Here is a 17,756-nt window from a genome sequence, read left to right as displayed (position 1 = left end):
TGGACCCCGACTCGCCCCACCTGGGTCGGGGGCCAGGCAGGCCCCTCCCTGCCTCGGAGCCCGAGAGAGCCCTCCTCGGTCTGAGCCGTGGGCCTCTCTCTGGATCCCCGCTGGACAAGGCGTGGGGGGGTCGCCTTGGGCATCTGCCCATCGGGGCGCTGGGGTCACTCGTGGGTTACAGGCCCCGCCCCGCCCCGCCCCGCCCCGCCCTTGCTGCCGCTTTCCCTGCCTTCAGCGAGTGGCTACCGCTCACTGGCCGGCGGGGGACGTGCCACGGTGGGCGAGGGCGAGGAGGCTGGCTGGCCTGGGTCATCCTCCCGGACGAACCCGGGTACACGCCGCCCTGCCCGTGCTCTCCCGGGGCCCTTGCCGGATTTGGGTGCCCGCCCGGCATCCCTCCCTCACCCCGGGGGAACTGTCTCCAACAACTCCTCCTCCTCCTCCTCCTCCTCCTCCTCCTCCTCCTCCTCCTCCTCCTCCTCCTAATCGTCCCCTCAGGACGTGTCCAGCCCGACGTCCCAAGGCTCGAGTCCAGTTGCAGGGGACACTGGCTGTGCTTGGCGGCCCCGCTCAGGCTCCTTCTCTCTTGGGAACTTGAGGGCCCGCTCTTCCGGCTCTGTGGTCCCTCCCCTCCCAGCCCACTGCCACAAGCGTGCTGCCAGCCAGCCGCCAGCCAGCCAGCCAGCCATCATCCATCCACCCATCCAGCCATTCTTCCATCATCAGTCCATCCTTCCATCCATCAACCCATCCACAAATCATCTATCCATCCATCCATCCACCCATCCATCCATTCTTCCATCATCCATCCATCCATCCATCCATCCATCCATCCATCCACCATCCACTCATCCATCATTCATCTATCATCCATCCAGCCAGCCGTCCATCCAACTCCTCCCTCCTCTAGTTCAGACACTGCCTCCTCCGTGAACCGCTGAGGTCCCCACCCACCCAGCCACCCACCCACCCACCCACCCACACCCACACCCACACACACCAAAACCCACACCCACCGACCCACCAGGCAGGAGGAGGAGGACGAGGAGGAGGAGACTCTGGTTGGGCAGCGTGGACACAGCCGCCCGGACTGACGGACTCTGCAGAGCTCCGCCACCAGCGCAGGATGTGGGGTTCGAAGGCTCCACGCGAGTCAAGACGGCCTCCCCCGCGGCCCCTCCACTGAGGTCCTGGGATCCCCGCCCTGGGGCCACCCCCTATCCCCGGTGCGGGGTCCAGCCCGAGGGCTGGCTGGCTGGCTCCGCCGGGCCAGCCCGCAGCCAGGGCGGACGGGGGCGCCCCTTGGCTTGGCGGGGGGTGGGGTGGGGTGGCGTGGGGGGTGGCCCTGGGCGTGGCCCCGCCCGGCCCGGGCCACAGAGCTTTGCAGAAGCCGACGCAAAGCCCCTTTGGAAAACAGGCTCCTTCCTGCCAGAAAAAAAAAGCCTACAGCACCCGGTATTCCCAGGCGGTCTCCCATCCAAGTACTAACCAGGCCCGACCCTGCTTAGCTTCCGAGATCAGACGAGATCGGGCGCGTTCAGGGTGGTATGGCCGTAGACGCACGAGCCCGTCTCCGCGCCGCCCAAGAGCCTGCTCCGCGCCTGCGGCCGCGCTCCCCGGCCCGCCCCCGACGACAGCCGAGCCCAGCCGAGCCCAGCCCACCCCCCGGCCGCCCCTGGGCCCTCCCCGAGCCCCTCCCCGCTCCCGCAGCACGGACCAGGGCCCACGGGCCGGGCGGCCGGAGGGCGCGCGACCTAGAACCTGCTCGGCTCTGCTCAGGGGCCAGCCTTGCCCCCGCCACACCCCACTCCCCCCACCCCGCACCCCCCGGCCGGGGCCTCCAGGGCTCCTTGGCTCTCGCCGACGCCTCGCCTCGGGGCCGCCCGCCGCGCCGTCCAGGGCAGGGCTTGGCACTGGACCCCGACTCGCCCCACCTGGGTCGGGGGCCAGGCAGGCCCCTCCCTGCCTCGGAGCCCGAGAGAGCCCTCCTCGGTCTGAGCCGTGGGCCTCTCTCTGGATCCCCGCTGGACAAGGCGTGGGGGGGTCGCCTTGGGCATCTGCCCATCGGGGCGCTGGGGTCACTCGTGGGTTACAGGCCCCGCCCCGCCCCGCCCCGCCCCGCCCTTGCTGCCGCTTTCCCTGCCTTCAGCGAGTGGCTACCGCTCACTGGCCGGCGGGGGACGTGCCACGGTGGGCGAGGGCGAGGAGGCTGGCTGGCCTGGGTCATCCTCCCGGACGAACCCGGGTACACGCCGCCCTGCCCGTGCTCTCCCGGGGCCCTTGCCGGATTTGGGTGCCCGCCCGGCATCCCTCCCTCACCCCGGGGGAACTGTCTCCAACTCCTCCTCCTCCTCCTCCTCCTCCTCCTCCTCCTCCTCCTCCTCCTCCTCCTCCTCCTAATCGTCCCCTCAGGACGTGTCCAGCCCGACGTCCCAAGGCTCGAGTCCAGTTGCAGGGGACACTGGCTGTGCTTGGCGGCCCCGCTCAGGCTCCTTCTCTCTTGGGAACTTGAGGGCCCGCTCTTCCGGCTCTGTGGTCCCTCCCCTCCCAGCCCACTGCCACAAGCGTGCTGCCAGCCAGCCGCCAGCCAGCCAGCCAGCCATCATCCATCCACCCATCCAGCCATTCTTCCATCATCAGTCCATCCTTCCATCCATCAACCCATCCACAAATCATCTATCCATCCATCCATCCACCCATCCATCCATTCTTCCATCATCCATCCATCCATCCATCCATCCATCCATCCATCCACCATCCACTCATCCATCATTCATCTATCATCCATCCAGCCAGCCGTCCATCCAACTCCTCCCTCCTCTAGTTCAGACACTGCCTCCTCCGTGAACCGCTGAGGTCCCCACCCACCCAGCCACCCACCCACCCACCCACCCACACCCACACCCACACACACCAAAACCCACACCCACCGACCCACCAGGCAGGAGGAGGAGGACGAGGAGGAGGAGACTCTGGTTGGGCAGCGTGGACACAGCCGCCCGGACTGACGGACTCTGCAGAGCTCCGCCACCAGCCCAGGATGTGGGGTTCGAAGGCTCCACGCGAGTCAAGACGGCCTCCCCCGCGGCCCCTCCACTGAGGTCCTGGGATCCCCGCCCTGGGGCCACCCCCTATCCCCGGTGCGGGGTCCAGCCCGAGGGCTGGCTGGCTGGCTCCGCCGGGCCAGCCCGCAGCCAGGGCGGACGGGGGCGCCCCTTGGCTTGGCGGGGGGTGGGGTGGGGTGGCGTGGGGGTGGCCCTGGGCGTGGCCCCGCCCGGCCCGGGCCACAGAGCTTTGCAGAAGCCGACGCAAAGCCCCTTTGGAAAACAGGCTCCTTCCTGCCAGAAAAAAAAAGCCTACAGCACCCGGTATTCCCAGGCGGTCTCCCATCCAAGTACTAACCAGGCCCGACCCTGCTTAGCTTCCGAGATCAGACGAGATCGGGCGCGTTCAGGGTGGTATGGCCGTAGACGCACGAGCCCGTCTCCGCGCCGCCCAAGAGCCTGCTCCGCGCCTGCGGCCGCGCTCCCCGGCCCGCCCCCGACGACAGCCGAGCCCAGCCGAGCCCAGCCCACCCCCCGGCCGCCCCTGGGCCCTCCCCGAGCCCCTCCCCGCTCCCGCAGCACGGACCAGGGCCCACGGGCCGGGCGGCCGGAGGGCGCGCGACCTAGAACCTGCTCGGCTCTGCTCAGGGGCCAGCCTTGCCCCCGCCACACCCCACTCCCCCACCCCGCACCCCCCCGGCCGGGGCCTCCAGGGCTCCTTGGCTCTCGCCGACGCCTCGCCTCGGGGCCGCCCGCCGCGCCGTCCAGGGCAGGGCTTGGCACTGGACCCCGACTCGCCCCACCTGGGTCGGGGGCCAGGCAGGCCCCTCCCTGCCTCGGAGCCCGAGAGAGCCCTCCTCGGTCTGAGCCGTGGGCCTCTCTCTGGATCCCCGCTGGACAAGGCGTGGGGGGGTCGCCTTGGGCATCTGCCCATCGGGGCGCTGGGGTCACTCGTGGGTTACAGGCCCCGCCCCGCCCCGCCCCGCCCCGCCCTTGCTGCCGCTTTCCCTGCCTTCAGCGAGTGGCTACCGCTCACTGGCCGGCGGGGGACGTGCCACGGTGGGCGAGGGCGAGGAGGCTGGCTGGCCTGGGTCATCCTCCCGGACGAACCCGGGTACACGCCGCCCTGCCCGTGCTCTCCCGGGGCCCTTGCCGGATTTGGGTGCCCGCCCGGCATCCCTCCCTCACCCCGGGGGAACTGTCTCCAACTCCTCCTCCTCCTCCTCCTCCTCCTCCTCCTCCTCCTCCTCCTCCTCCTCCTAATCGTCCCCTCAGGACGTGTCCAGCCCGACGTCCCAAGGCTCGAGTCCAGTTGCAGGGGACACTGGCTGTGCTTGGCGGCCCCGCTCAGGCTCCTTCTCTCTTGGGAACTTGAGGGCCCGCTCTTCCGGCTCTGTGGTCCCTCCCCTCCCAGCCCACTGCCACAAGCGTGCTGCCAGCCAGCCGCCAGCCAGCCAGCCAGCCATCATCCATCCACCCATCCAGCCATTCTTCCATCATCAGTCCATCCTTCCATCCATCAACCCATCCACAAATCATCTATCCATCCATCCATCCACCCATCCATCCATTCTTCCATCATCCATCCATCCATCCATCCATCCATCCATCCATCCATCCACCATCCACTCATCCATCATTCATCTATCATCCATCCAGCCAGCCGTCCATCCAACTCCTCCCTCCTCTAGTTCAGACACTGCCTCCTCCGTGAACCGCTGAGGTCCCCACCCACCCAGCCACCCACCCACCCACCCACCCACACCCACACCCACACCCACACACACCAAAACCCACACCCACCGACCCACCAGGCAGGAGGAGGAGGACGAGGAGGAGGAGACTCTGGTTGGGCAGCGTGGACACAGCCGCCCGGACTGACGGACTCTGCAGAGCTCCGCCACCAGCCCAGGATGTGGGGTTCGAAGGCTCCACGCGAGTCAAGACGGCCTCCCCCGCGGCCCCTCCACTGAGGTCCTGGGATCCCCGCCCTGGGGCCACCCCCTATCCCCGGTGCGGGGTCCAGCCCGAGGGCTGGCTGGCTGGCTGGCTGGCTCCGCCGGGCCAGCCCGCAGCCAGGGCGGACGGGGGCGCCCCTTGGCTTGGCGGGGGGTGGGGTGGGGTGGCGTGGGGGTGGCCCTGGGCGTGGCCCCGCCCGGCCCGGGCCACAGAGCTTTGCAGAAGCCGACGCAAAGCCCCTTTGGAAAACAGGCTCCTTCCTGCCAGAAAAAAAAAGCCTACAGCACCCGGTATTCCCAGGCGGTCTCCCATCCAAGTACTAACCAGGCCCGACCCTGCTTAGCTTCCGAGATCAGACGAGATCGGGCGCGTTCAGGGTGGTATGGCCGTAGACGCACGAGCCCGTCTCCGCGCCGCCCAAGAGCCTGCTCCGCGCCTGCGGCCGCGCTCCCCGGCCCGCCCCCGACGACAGCCGAGCCCAGCCGAGCCCAGCCCACCCCCCGGCCGCCCCTGGGCCCTCCCCGAGCCCCTCCCCGCTCCCGCAGCACGGACCAGGGCCCACGGGCCGGGCGGCCGGAGGGCGCGCGACCTAGAACCTGCTCGGCTCTGCTCAGGGGCCAGCCTTGCCCCCGCCACACCCCACTCCCCCACCCCGCACCCCCCGGCCGGGGCCTCCAGGGCTCCTTGGCTCTCGCCGACGCCTCGCCTCGGGGCCGCCCGCCGCGCCGTCCAGGGCAGGGCTTGGCACTGGACCCCGACTCGCCCCACCTGGGTCGGGGGCCAGGCAGGCCCCTCCCTGCCTCGGAGCCCGAGAGAGCCCTCCTCGGTCTGAGCCGTGGGCCTCTCTCTGGATCCCCGCTGGACAAGGCGTGGGGGGGTCGCCTTGGGCATCTGCCCATCGGGGCGCTGGGGTCACTCGTGGGTTACAGGCCCCGCCCCGCCCCGCCCCGCCCCGCCCTTGCTGCCGCTTTCCCTGCCTTCAGCGAGTGGCTACCGCTCACTGGCCGGCGGGGGACGTGCCACGGTGGGCGAGGGCGAGGAGGCTGGCTGGCCTGGGTCATCCTCCCGGACGAACCCGGGTACACGCCGCCCTGCCCGTGCTCTCCCGGGGCCCTTGCCGGATTTGGGTGCCCGCCCGGCATCCCTCCCTCACCCCGGGGGAACTGTCTCCAACTCCTCCTCCTCCTCCTCCTCCTCCTCCTCCTCCTCCTCCTCCTCCTCCTCCTCCTAATCGTCCCCTCAGGACGTGTCCAGCCCGACGTCCCAAGGCTCGAGTCCAGTTGCAGGGGACACTGGCTGTGCTTGGCGGCCCCGCTCAGGCTCCTTCTCTCTTGGGAACTTGAGGGCCCGCTCTTCCGGCTCTGTGGTCCCTCCCCTCCCAGCCCACTGCCACAAGCGTGCTGCCAGCCAGCCGCCAGCCAGCCAGCCAGCCATCATCCATCCACCCATCCAGCCATTCTTCCATCATCAGTCCATCCTTCCATCCATCAACCCATCCACAAATCATCTATCCATCCATCCATCCACCCATCCATCCATTCTTCCATCATCCATCCATCCATCCATCCATCCATCCATCCATCCACCATCCACTCATCCATCATTCATCTATCATCCATCCAGCCAGCCGTCCATCCAACTCCTCCCTCCTCTAGTTCAGACACTGCCTCCTCCGTGAACCGCTGAGGTCCCCACCCACCCAGCCACCCACCCACCCACCCACCCACACCCACACCCACACACACCAAAACCCACACCCACCGACCCACCAGGCAGGAGGAGGAGGACGAGGAGGAGGAGACTCTGGTTGGGCAGCGTGGACACAGCCGCCCGGACTGACGGACTCTGCAGAGCTCCGCCACCAGCCCAGGATGTGGGGTTCGAAGGCTCCACGCGAGTCAAGACGGCCTCCCCCGCGGCCCCTCCACTGAGGTCCTGGGATCCCCGCCCTGGGGCCACCCCCTATCCCCGGTGCGGGGTCCAGCCCGAGGGCTGGCTGGCTGGCTCCGCCGGGCCAGCCCGCAGCCAGGGCGGACGGGGGCGCCCCTTGGCTTGGCGGGGGGTGGGGTGGGGTGGCGTGGGGGTGGCCCTGGGCGTGGCCCCGCCCGGCCCGGGCCACAGAGCTTTGCAGAAGCCGACGCAAAGCCCCTTTGGAAAACAGGCTCCTTCCTGCCAGAAAAAAAAAGCCTACAGCACCCGGTATTCCCAGGCGGTCTCCCATCCAAGTACTAACCAGGCCCGACCCTGCTTAGCTTCCGAGATCAGACGAGATCGGGCGCGTTCAGGGTGGTATGGCCGTAGACGCACGAGCCCGTCTCCGCGCCGCCCAAGAGCCTGCTCCGCGCCTGCGGCCGCGCTCCCCGGCCCGCCCCCGACGACAGCCGAGCCCAGCCGAGCCCAGCCCACCCCCCGGCCGCCCCTGGGCCCTCCCCGAGCCCCTCCCCGCTCCCGCAGCACGGACCAGGGCCCACGGGCCGGGCGGCCGGAGGGCGCGCGACCTAGAACCTGCTCGGCTCTGCTCAGGGGCCAGCCTTGCCCCCGCCACACCCCACTCCCCCACCCCGCACCCCCCGGCCGGGGCCTCCAGGGCTCCTTGGCTCTCGCCGACGCCTCGCCTCGGGGCCGCCCGCCGCGCCGTCCAGGGCAGGGCTTGGCACTGGACCCCGACTCGCCCCACCTGGGTCGGGGGCCAGGCAGGCCCCTCCCTGCCTCGGAGCCCGAGAGAGCCCTCCTCGGTCTGAGCCGTGGGCCTCTCTCTGGATCCCCGCTGGACAAGGCGTGGGGGGGGTCGCCTTGGGCATCTGCCCATCGGGGCGCTGGGGTCACTCGTGGGTTACAGGCCCCGCCCCGCCCCGCCCCGCCCCGCCCTTGCTGCCGCTTTCCCTGCCTTCAGCGAGTGGCTACCGCTCACTGGCCGGCGGGGGACGTGCCACGGTGGGCGAGGGCGAGGAGGCTGGCTGGCCTGGGTCATCCTCCCGGACGAACCCGGGTACACGCCGCCCTGCCCGTGCTCTCCCGGGGCCCTTGCCGGATTTGGGTGCCCGCCCGGCATCCCTCCCTCACCCCGGGGGAACTGTCTCCAACTCCTCCTCCTCCTCCTCCTCCTCCTCCTAATCGTCCCCTCAGGACGTGTCCAGCCCGACGTCCCAAGGCTCGAGTCCAGTTGCAGGGGACACTGGCTGTGCTTGGCGGCCCCGCTCAGGCTCCTTCTCTCTTGGGAACTTGAGGGCCCGCTCTTCCGGCTCTGTGGTCCCTCCCCTCCCAGCCCACTGCCACAAGCGTGCTGCCAGCCAGCCGCCAGCCAGCCAGCCAGCCATCATCCATCCACCCATCCAGCCATTCTTCCATCATCAGTCCATCCTTCCATCCATCAACCCATCCACAAATCATCTATCCATCCATCCATCCACCCATCCATCCATTCTTCCATCATCCATCCATCCATCCATCCATCCATCCATCCATCCACCATCCACTCATCCATCATTCATCTATCATCCATCCAGCCAGCCGTCCATCCAACTCCTCCCTCCTCTAGTTCAGACACTGCCTCCTCCGTGAACCGCTGAGGTCCCCACCCACCCAGCCACCCACCCACCCACCCACCCACACCCACACCCACACACACCAAAACCCACACCCACCGACCCACCAGGCAGGAGGAGGAGGACGAGGAGGAGGAGACTCTGGTTGGGCAGCGTGGACACAGCCGCCCGGACTGACGGACTCTGCAGAGCTCCGCCACCAGCCCAGGATGTGGGGTTCGAAGGCTCCACGCGAGTCAAGACGGCCTCCCCCGCGGCCCCTCCACTGAGGTCCTGGGATCCCCGCCCTGGGGCCACCCCCTATCCCCGGTGCGGGGTCCAGCCCGAGGGCTGGCTGGCTGGCTCCGCCGGGCCAGCCCGCAGCCAGGGCGGACGGGGGCGCCCCTTGGCTTGGCGGGGGGTGGGGTGGGGTGGCGTGGGGGTGGCCCTGGGCGTGGCCCCGCCCGGCCCGGGCCACAGAGCTTTGCAGAAGCCGACGCAAAGCCCCTTTGGAAAACAGGCTCCTTCCTGCCAGAAAAAAAAAGCCTACAGCACCCGGTATTCCCAGGCGGTCTCCCATCCAAGTACTAACCAGGCCCGACCCTGCTTAGCTTCCGAGATCAGACGAGATCGGGCGCGTTCAGGGTGGTATGGCCGTAGACGCACGAGCCCGTCTCCGCGCCGCCCAAGAGCCTGCTCCGCGCCTGCGGCCGCGCTCCCCGGCCCGCCCCCGACGACAGCCGAGCCCAGCCGAGCCCAGCCCACCCCCCGGCCGCCCCTGGGCCCTCCCCGAGCCCCTCCCCGCTCCCGCAGCACGGACCAGGGCCCACGGGCCGGGCGGCCGGAGGGCGCGCGACCTAGAACCTGCTCGGCTCTGCTCAGGGGCCAGCCTTGCCCCCGCCACACCCCACTCCCCCACCCCGCACCCCCCGGCCGGGGCCTCCAGGGCTCCTTGGCTCTCGCCGACGCCTCGCCTCGGGGCCGCCCGCCGCGCCGTCCAGGGCAGGGCTTGGCACTGGACCCCGACTCGCCCCACCTGGGTCGGGGGCCAGGCAGGCCCCTCCCTGCCTCGGAGCCCGAGAGAGCCCTCCTCGGTCTGAGCCGTGGGCCTCTCTCTGGATCCCCGCTGGACAAGGCGTGGGGGGGTCGCCTTGGGCATCTGCCCATCGGGGCGCTGGGGTCACTCGTGGGTTACAGGCCCCGCCCCGCCCCGCCCCGCCCCGCCCTTGCTGCCGCTTTCCCTGCCTTCAGCGAGTGGCTACCGCTCACTGGCCGGCGGGGGACGTGCCACGGTGGGCGAGGGCGAGGAGGCTGGCTGGCCTGGGTCATCCTCCCGGACGAACCCGGGTACACGCCGCCCTGCCCGTGCTCTCCCGGGGCCCTTGCCGGATTTGGGTGCCCGCCCGGCATCCCTCCCTCACCCCGGGGGAACTGTCTCCAACTCCTCCTCCTCCTCCTCCTCCTCCTCCTAATCGTCCCCTCAGGACGTGTCCAGCCCGACGTCCCAAGGCTCGAGTCCAGTTGCAGGGGACACTGGCTGTGCTTGGCGGCCCCGCTCAGGCTCCTTCTCTCTTGGGAACTTGAGGGCCCGCTCTTCCGGCTCTGTGGTCCCTCCCCTCCCAGCCCACTGCCACAAGCGTGCTGCCAGCCAGCCGCCAGCCAGCCAGCCAGCCATCATCCATCCACCCATCCAGCCATTCTTCCATCATCAGTCCATCCTTCCATCCATCAACCCATCCACAAATCATCTATCCATCCATCCATCCACCCATCCATCCATTCTTCCATCATCCATCCATCCATCCATCCATCCATCCATCCATCCACCATCCACTCATCCATCATTCATCTATCATCCATCCAGCCAGCCGTCCATCCAACTCCTCCCTCCTCTAGTTCAGACACTGCCTCCTCCGTGAACCGCTGAGGTCCCCACCCACCCAGCCACCCACCCACCCACCCACCCACACCCACACCCACACCCACACACACCAAAACCCACACCCACCGACCCACCAGGCAGGAGGAGGAGGACGAGGAGGAGGAGACTCTGGTTGGGCAGCGTGGACACAGCCGCCCGGACTGACGGACTCTGCAGAGCTCCGCCACCAGCCCAGGATGTGGGGTTCGAAGGCTCCACGCGAGTCAAGACGGCCTCCCCCGCGGCCCCTCCACTGAGGTCCTGGGATCCCCGCCCTGGGGCCACCCCCCTATCCCCGGTGCGGGGTCCAGCCCGAGGGCTGGCTGGCTGGCTGGCTGGCTCCGCCGGGCCAGCCCGCAGCCAGGGCGGACGGGGGCGCCCCTTGGCTTGGCGGGGGGTGGGGTGGGGTGGCGTGGGGGTGGCCCTGGGCGTGGCCCCGCCCGGCCCGGGCCACAGAGCTTTGCAGAAGCCGACGCAAAGCCCCTTTGGAAAACAGGCTCCTTCCTGCCAGAAAAAAAAAGCCTACAGCACCCGGTATTCCCAGGCGGTCTCCCATCCAAGTACTAACCAGGCCCGACCCTGCTTAGCTTCCGAGATCAGACGAGATCGGTCGCGTTCAGGGTGGTATGGCCGTACACGCACGAGCCCGTCTCCGCGCCGCCCAAGAGCCTGCTCCGCGCCTGCGGCCGCGCTCCCCCGGCCCGCCCCCGACGACAGCCGAGCCCAGCCGAGCCCAGCCCACCCCCCGGCCGCCCCTGGGCCCTCCCCGAGCCCCTCCCCGCTCCCGCAGCACGGACCAGGGCCCACGGGCCGGGCGGCCGGAGGGCGCGCGACCTAGAACCTGCTCGGCTCTGCTCAGGGGCCAGCCTTGCCCCCCGCCACACCCCACTCCCCCACCCCGCACCCCCCGGCCGGGGCCTCCAGGGCTCCTTGGCTCTCGCCGACGCCTCGCCTCGGGGCCGCCCGCCGCGCCGTCCAGGGCAGGGCTTGGCACTGGACCCCGACTCGCCCCACCTGGGTCGGGGGCCAGGCAGGCCCCTCCCTGCCTCGGAGCCCGAGAGAGCCCTCCTCGGTCTGAGCCGTGGGCCTCTCTCTGGATCCCCGCTGGACAAGGCGTGGGGGGGTCGCCTTGGGCATCTGCCCATCGGGGCGCTGGGGTCACTCGTGGGTTACAGGCCCCGCCCCGCCCCGCCCCGCCCCGCCCTTGCTGCCGCTTTCCCTGCCTTCAGCGAGTGGCTACCGCTCACTGGCCGGCGGGGGACGTGCCACGGTGGGCGAGGGCGAGGAGGCTGGCTGGCCTGGGTCATCCTCCCGGACGAACCCGGGTACACGCCGCCCTGCCCGTGCTCTCCCGGGGCCCTTGCCGGATTTGGGTGCCCGCCCGGCATCCCTCCCTCACCCCGGGGGAACTGTCTCCAACTCCTCCTCCTCCTCCTCCTCCTCCTCCTCCTCCTCCTCCTCCTCCTCCTCCTAATCGTCCCCTCAGGACGTGTCCAGCCCGACGTCCCAAGGCTCGAGTCCAGTTGCAGGGGACACTGGCTGTGCTTGGCGGCCCCGCTCAGGCTCCTTCTCTCTTGGGAACTTGAGGGCCCGCTCTTCCGGCTCTGTGGTCCCTCCCCTCCCAGCCCACTGCCACAAGCGTGCTGCCAGCCAGCCGCCAGCCAGCCAGCCAGCCATCATCCATCCACCCATCCAGCCATTCTTCCATCATCAGTCCATCCTTCCATCCATCAACCCATCCACAAATCATCTATCCATCCATCCATCCACCCATCCATCCATTCTTCCATCATCCATCCATCCATCCATCCATCCATCCATCCATCCACCATCCACTCATCCATCATTCATCTATCATCCATCCAGCCAGCCGTCCATCCAACTCCTCCCTCCTCTAGTTCAGACACTGCCTCCTCCGTGAACCGCTGAGGTCCCCACCCACCCAGCCACCCACCCACCCACCCACCCACACCCACACCCACACACACCAAAACCCACACCCACCGACCCACCAGGCAGGAGGAGGAGGACGAGGAGGAGGAGACTCTGGTTGGGCAGCGTGGACACAGCCGCCCGGACTGACGGACTCTGCAGAGCTCCGCCACCAGCCCAGGATGTGGGGTTCGAAGGCTCCACGCGAGTCAAGACGGCCTCCCCCGCGGCCCCTCCACTGAGGTCCTGGGATCCCCGCCCTGGGGCCACCCCCTATCCCCGGTGCGGGGTCCAGCCCGAGGGCTGGCTGGCTGGCTCCGCCGGGCCAGCCCGCAGCCAGGGCGGACGGGGGCGCCCCTTGGCTTGGCGGGGGGTGGGGTGGGGTGGCGTGGGGGTGGCCCTGGGCGTGGCCCCGCCCGGCCCGGGCCACAGAGCTTTGCAGAAGCCGACGCAAAGCCCCTTTGGAAAACAGGCTCCTTCCTGCCAGAAAAAAAAAGCCTACAGCACCCGGTATTCCCAGGCGGTCTCCCATCCAAGTACTAACCAGGCCCGACCCTGCTTAGCTTCCGAGATCAGACGAGATCGGGCGCGTTCAGGGTGGTATGGCCGTACACGCACGAGCCCGTCTCCGCGCCGCCCAAGAGCCTGCTCCGCGCCTGCGGCCGCGCTCCCCGGCCCGCCCCCGACGACAGCCGAGCCCAGCCGAGCCCAGCCCACCCCCCGGCCGCCCCTGGGCCCTCCCCGAGCCCCTCCCCGCTCCCGCAGCACGGACCAGGGCCCACGGGCCGGGCGGCCGGAGGGCGCGCGACCTAGAACCTGCTCGGCTCTGCTCAGGGGCCAGCCTTGCCCCCGCCACACCCCACTCCCCCACCCCGCACCCCCCGGCCGGGGCCTCCAGGGCTCCTTGGCTCTCGCCGACGCCTCGCCTCGGGGCCGCCCGCCGCGCCGTCCAGGGCAGGGCTTGGCACTGGACCCCGACTCGCCCCCACCTGGGTCGGGGGCCAGGCAGGCCCCTCCCTGCCTCGGAGCCCGAGAGAGCCCTCCTCGGTCTGAGCCGTGGGCCTCTCTCTGGATCCCCGCTGGACAAGGCGTGGGGGGGTCGCCTTGGGCATCTGCCCATCGGGGCGCTGGGGTCACTCGTGGGTTACAGGCCCCGCCCCGCCCCGCCCCGCCCCGCCCTTGCTGCCGCTTTCCCTGCCTTCAGCGAGTGGCTACCGCTCACTGGCCGGCGGGGGACGTGCCACGGTGGGCGAGGGCGAGGAGGCTGGCTGGCCTGGGTCATCCTCCCGGACGAACCCGGGTACACGCCGCCCTGCCCGTGCTCTCCCGGGGCCCTTGCCGGATTTGGGTGCCCGCCCGGCATCCCTCCCTCACCCCGGGGGAACTGTCTCCAACTCCTCCTCCTCCTCCTCCTCCTCCTCCTAATCGTCCCCTCAGGACGTGTCCAGCCCGACGTCCCAAGGCTCGAGTCCAGTTGCAGGGGACACTGGCTGTGCTTGGCGGCCCCGCTCAGGCTCCTTCTCTCTTGGGAACTTGAGGGCCCGCTCTTCCGGCTCTGTGGTCCCTCCCCTCCCAGCCCACTGCCACAAGCGTGCTGCCAGCCAGCCGCCAGCCAGCCAGCCAGCCATCATCCATCCACCCATCCAGCCATTCTTCCATCATCAGTCCATCCTTCCATCCATCAACCCATCCACAAATCATCTATCCATCCATCCATCCACCCATCCATCCATTCTTCCATCATCCATCCATCCATCCATCCATCCATCCATCCATCCACCATCCACTCATCCATCATTCATCTATCATCCATCCAGCCAGCCGTCCATCCAACTCCTCCCTCCTCTAGTTCAGACACTGCCTCCTCCGTGAACCGCTGAGGTCCCCACCCACCCAGCCACCCACCCACCCACCCACCCACACCCACACCCACACACACCAAAACCCACACCCACCGACCCACCAGGCAGGAGGAGGAGGACGAGGAGGAGGAGACTCTGGTTGGGCAGCGTGGACACAGCCGCCCGGACTGACGGACTCTGCAGAGCTCCGCCACCAGCCCAGGATGTGGGGTTCGAAGGCTCCACGCGAGTCAAGACGGCCTCCCCCGCGGCCCCTCCACTGAGGTCCTGGGATCCCCGCCCTGGGGCCACCCCCTATCCCCGGTGCGGGGTCCAGCCCGAGGGCTGGCTGGCTGGCTGGCTGGCTCCGCCGGGCCAGCCCGCAGCCAGGGCGGACGGGGGCGCCCCTTGGCTTGGCGGGGGGTGGGGTGGGGTGGCGTGGGGGTGGCCCTGGGCGTGGCCCCGCCCGGCCCGGGCCACAGAGCTTTGCAGAAGCCGACGCAAAGCCCCTTTGGAAAACAGGCTCCTTCCTGCCAGAAAAAAAAAGCCTACAGCACCCGGTATTCCCAGGCGGTCTCCCATCCAAGTACTAACCAGGCCCGACCCTGCTTAGCTTCCGAGATCAGACGAGATCGGGCGCGTTCAGGGTGGTATGGCCGTAGACGCACGAGCCCGTCTCCGCGCCGCCCAAGAGCCTGCTCCGCGCCTGCGGCCGCGCTCCCCGGCCCGCCCCCGACGACAGCCGAGCCCAGCCGAGCCCAGCCCACCCCCCGGCCGCCCCTGGGCCCTCCCCGAGCCCCTCCCCGCTCCCGCAGCACGGACCAGGGCCCACGGGCCGGGCGGCCGGAGGGCGCGCGACCTAGAACCTGCTCGGCTCTGCTCAGGGGCCAGCCTTGCCCCCGCCACACCCCCACTCCCCCACCCCGCACCCCCCGGCCGGGGCCTCCAGGGCTCCTTGGCTCTCGCCGACGCCTCGCCTCGGGGCCGCCCGCCGCGCCGTCCAGGGCAGGGCTTGGCACTGGACCCCGACTCGCCCCACCTGGGTCGGGGGCCAGGCAGGCCCCTCCCTGCCTCGGAGCCCGAGAGAGCCCTCCTCGGTCTGAGCCGTGGGCCTCTCTCTGGATCCCCGCTGGACAAGGCGTGGGGGGGTCGCCTTGGGCATCTGCCCATCGGGGCGCTGGGGTCACTCGTGGGTTACAGGCCCCGCCCCGCCCCGCCCCGCCCCGCCCTTGCTGCCGCTTTCCCTGCCTTCAGCGAGTGGCTACCGCTCACTGGCCGGCGGGGGACGTGCCACGGTGGGCGAGGGCGAGGAGGCTGGCTGGCCTGGGTCATCCTCCCGGACGAACCCGGGTACACGCCGCCCTGCCCGTGCTCTCCCGGGGCCCTTGCCGGATTTGGGTGCCCGCCCGGCATCCCTCCCTCACCCCGGGGGAACTGTCTCCAACTCCTCCTCCTCCTCCTCCTCCTCCTCCTAATCGTCCCCTCAGGACGTGTCCAGCCCGACGTCCCAAGGCTCGAGTCCAGTTGCAGGGGACACTGGCTGTGCTTGGCGGCCCCGCTCAGGCTCCTTCTCTCTTGGGAACTTGAGGGCCCGCTCTTCCGGCTCTGTGGTCCCTCCCCTCCCAGCCCACTGCCACAAGCGTGCTGCCAGCCAGCCGCCAGCCAGCCAGCCAGCCATCATCCATCCACCCATCCAGCCATTCTTCCATCATCAGTCCATCCTTCCATCCATCAACCCATCCACAAATCATCTATCCATCCATCCATCCACCCATCCATCCATTCTTCCATCATCCATCCATCCATCCATCCATCCATCCATCCATCCACCATCCACTCATCCATCATTCATCTATCATCCATCCAGCCAGCCGTCCATCCAACTCCTCCCTCCTCTAGTTCAGACACTGCCTCCTCCGTGAACCGCTGAGGTCCCCACCCACCCAGCCACCCACCCACCCACCCACCCACACCCACACCCACACCCACACACACCAAAACCCACACCCACCGACCCACCAGGCAGGAGGAGGAGGACGAGGAGGAGGAGACTCTGGTTGGGCAGCGTGGACACAGCCGCCCGGACTGACGGACTCTGCAGAGCTCCGCCACCAGCCCAGGATGTGGGGTTCGAAGGCTCCACGCGAGTCAAGACGGCCTCCCCCGCGGCCCCTCCACTGAGGTCCTGGGATCCCCGCCCTGGGGCCACCCCCTATCCCCGGTGCGGGGTCCAGCCCGAGGGCTGGCTGGCTGGCTCCGCCGGGCCAGCCCGCAGCCAGGGCGGACGGGGGCGCCCCTTGGCTTGGCGGGGGGTGGGGTGGGGTGGCGTGGGGGTGGCCCTGGGCGTGGCCCCGCCCGGCCCGGGCCACAGAGCTTTGCAGAAGCCGACGCAAAGCCCCTTTGGAAAACAGGCTCCTTCCTGCCAGAAAAAAAAAGCCTACAGCACCCGGTATTCCCAGGCGGTCTCCCATCCAAGTACTAACCAGGCCCGACCCTGCTTAGCTTCCGAGATCAGACGAGATCGGGCGCGTTCAGGGTGGTATGGCCGTAGACGCACGAGCCCGTCTCCGCGCCGCCCAAGAGCCTGCTCCGCGCCTGCGGCCGCGCTCCCCGGCCCGCCCCCGACGACAGCCGAGCCCAGCCGAGCCCAGCCCACCCCCCCGGCCGCCCCTGGGCCCTCCCCGAGCCCCTCCCCGCTCCCGCAGCACGGACCAGGGCCCACGGGCCGGGCGGCCGGAGGGCGCGCGACCTAGAACCTGCTCGGCTCTGCTCAGGGGCCAGCCTTGCCCCCGCCACACCCCCACTCCCCCACCCCGCACCCCCCGGCCGGGGCCTCCAGGGCTCCTTGGCTCTCGCCGACGCCTCGCCTCGGGGCCGCCCGCCGCGCCGTCCAGGGCAGGGCTTGGCACTGGACCCCGACTCGCCCCACCTGGGTCGGGGGCCAGGCAGGCCCCTCCCTGCCTCGGAGCCCGAGAGAGCCCTCCTCGGTCTGAGCCGTGGGCCTCTCTCTGGATCCCCGCTGGACAAGGCGTGGGGGGGTCGCCTTGGGCATCTGCCCATCGGGGCGCTGGGGTCACTCGTGGGTTACAGGCCCCGCCCCGCCCCGCCCCGCCCCGCCCTTGCTGCCGCTTTCCCTGCCTTCAGCGAGTGGCTACCGCTCACTGGCCGGCGGGGGACGTGCCACGGTGGGCGAGGGCGAGGAGGCTGGCTGGCCTGGGTCATCCTCCCGGACGAACCCGGGTACACGCCGCCCTGCCCGTGCTCTCCCGGGGCCCTTGCCGGATTTGGGTGCCCGCCCGGCATCCCTCCCTCACCCCGGGGGAACTGTCTCCAACTCCTCCTCCTCCTCCTCCTCCTCCTCCTAATCGTCCCCTCAGGACGTGTCCAGCCCGACGTCCCAAGGCTCGAGTCCAGTTGCAGGGGACACTGGCTGTGCTTGGCGGCCCCGCTCAGGCTCCTTCTCTCTTGGGAACTTGAGGGCCCGCTCTTCCGGCTCTGTGGTCCCTCCCCTCCCAGCCCACTGCCACAAGCGTGC

General features: G+C 69.9%; 9 non-coding genes across 9 annotated transcripts; all 9 read right to left on the bottom strand.

Moving 5' to 3' along the window:
• Positions 1-1,440: 1,440 nt before the first annotated feature.
• On the bottom strand, positions 1,441-1,559 carry LOC132650452 (5S ribosomal RNA). The gene has a single exon (XR_009588814.1). It is a non-coding gene; the product is annotated as a 5S ribosomal RNA (ribosomal RNA).
• Positions 1,560-3,353: 1,794 nt separating this feature from the next.
• LOC132650450 (5S ribosomal RNA) lies at positions 3,354-3,472 on the bottom strand. Its single transcript, XR_009588812.1, has one exon. It is a non-coding gene; the product is annotated as a 5S ribosomal RNA (ribosomal RNA).
• Positions 3,473-5,278: 1,806 nt separating this feature from the next.
• LOC132650449 (5S ribosomal RNA) lies at positions 5,279-5,397 on the bottom strand. Its single transcript, XR_009588811.1, has one exon. It is a non-coding gene; the product is annotated as a 5S ribosomal RNA (ribosomal RNA).
• A 1,790-nt stretch (positions 5,398-7,187) lies between these two features.
• Positions 7,188-7,306, bottom strand: LOC132650447 (5S ribosomal RNA). Its single transcript, XR_009588809.1, has one exon. It is a non-coding gene; the product is annotated as a 5S ribosomal RNA (ribosomal RNA).
• A 1,764-nt stretch (positions 7,307-9,070) lies between these two features.
• LOC132650436 (5S ribosomal RNA) lies at positions 9,071-9,189 on the bottom strand. The gene has a single exon (XR_009588798.1). It is a non-coding gene; the product is annotated as a 5S ribosomal RNA (ribosomal RNA).
• Positions 9,190-10,967: 1,778 nt separating this feature from the next.
• LOC132650443 (5S ribosomal RNA) lies at positions 10,968-11,086 on the bottom strand. Its single transcript, XR_009588805.1, has one exon. It is a non-coding gene; the product is annotated as a 5S ribosomal RNA (ribosomal RNA).
• Positions 11,087-12,875: 1,789 nt separating this feature from the next.
• LOC132650437 (5S ribosomal RNA) lies at positions 12,876-12,994 on the bottom strand. Its single transcript, XR_009588799.1, has one exon. It is a non-coding gene; the product is annotated as a 5S ribosomal RNA (ribosomal RNA).
• Positions 12,995-14,766: 1,772 nt separating this feature from the next.
• Positions 14,767-14,885, bottom strand: LOC132650424 (5S ribosomal RNA). The gene has a single exon (XR_009588787.1). It is a non-coding gene; the product is annotated as a 5S ribosomal RNA (ribosomal RNA).
• A 1,770-nt stretch (positions 14,886-16,655) lies between these two features.
• Positions 16,656-16,774, bottom strand: LOC132650413 (5S ribosomal RNA). Its single transcript, XR_009588776.1, has one exon. It is a non-coding gene; the product is annotated as a 5S ribosomal RNA (ribosomal RNA).
• Between the last annotated feature and the right edge of the window lie 982 nt (positions 16,775-17,756).

Source organism: Meriones unguiculatus, assembly GCF_030254825.1.
Source record: "Meriones unguiculatus strain TT.TT164.6M chromosome 10 unlocalized genomic scaffold, Bangor_MerUng_6.1 Chr10_unordered_Scaffold_79, whole genome shotgun sequence".
NCBI classification, from domain to species: domain Eukaryota; kingdom Metazoa; phylum Chordata; class Mammalia; order Rodentia; family Muridae; genus Meriones; species Meriones unguiculatus.
The sequence above is the reverse complement of the archived record's forward strand: the minus strand, read 5'-3'. Positions and strand labels throughout refer to the sequence as shown.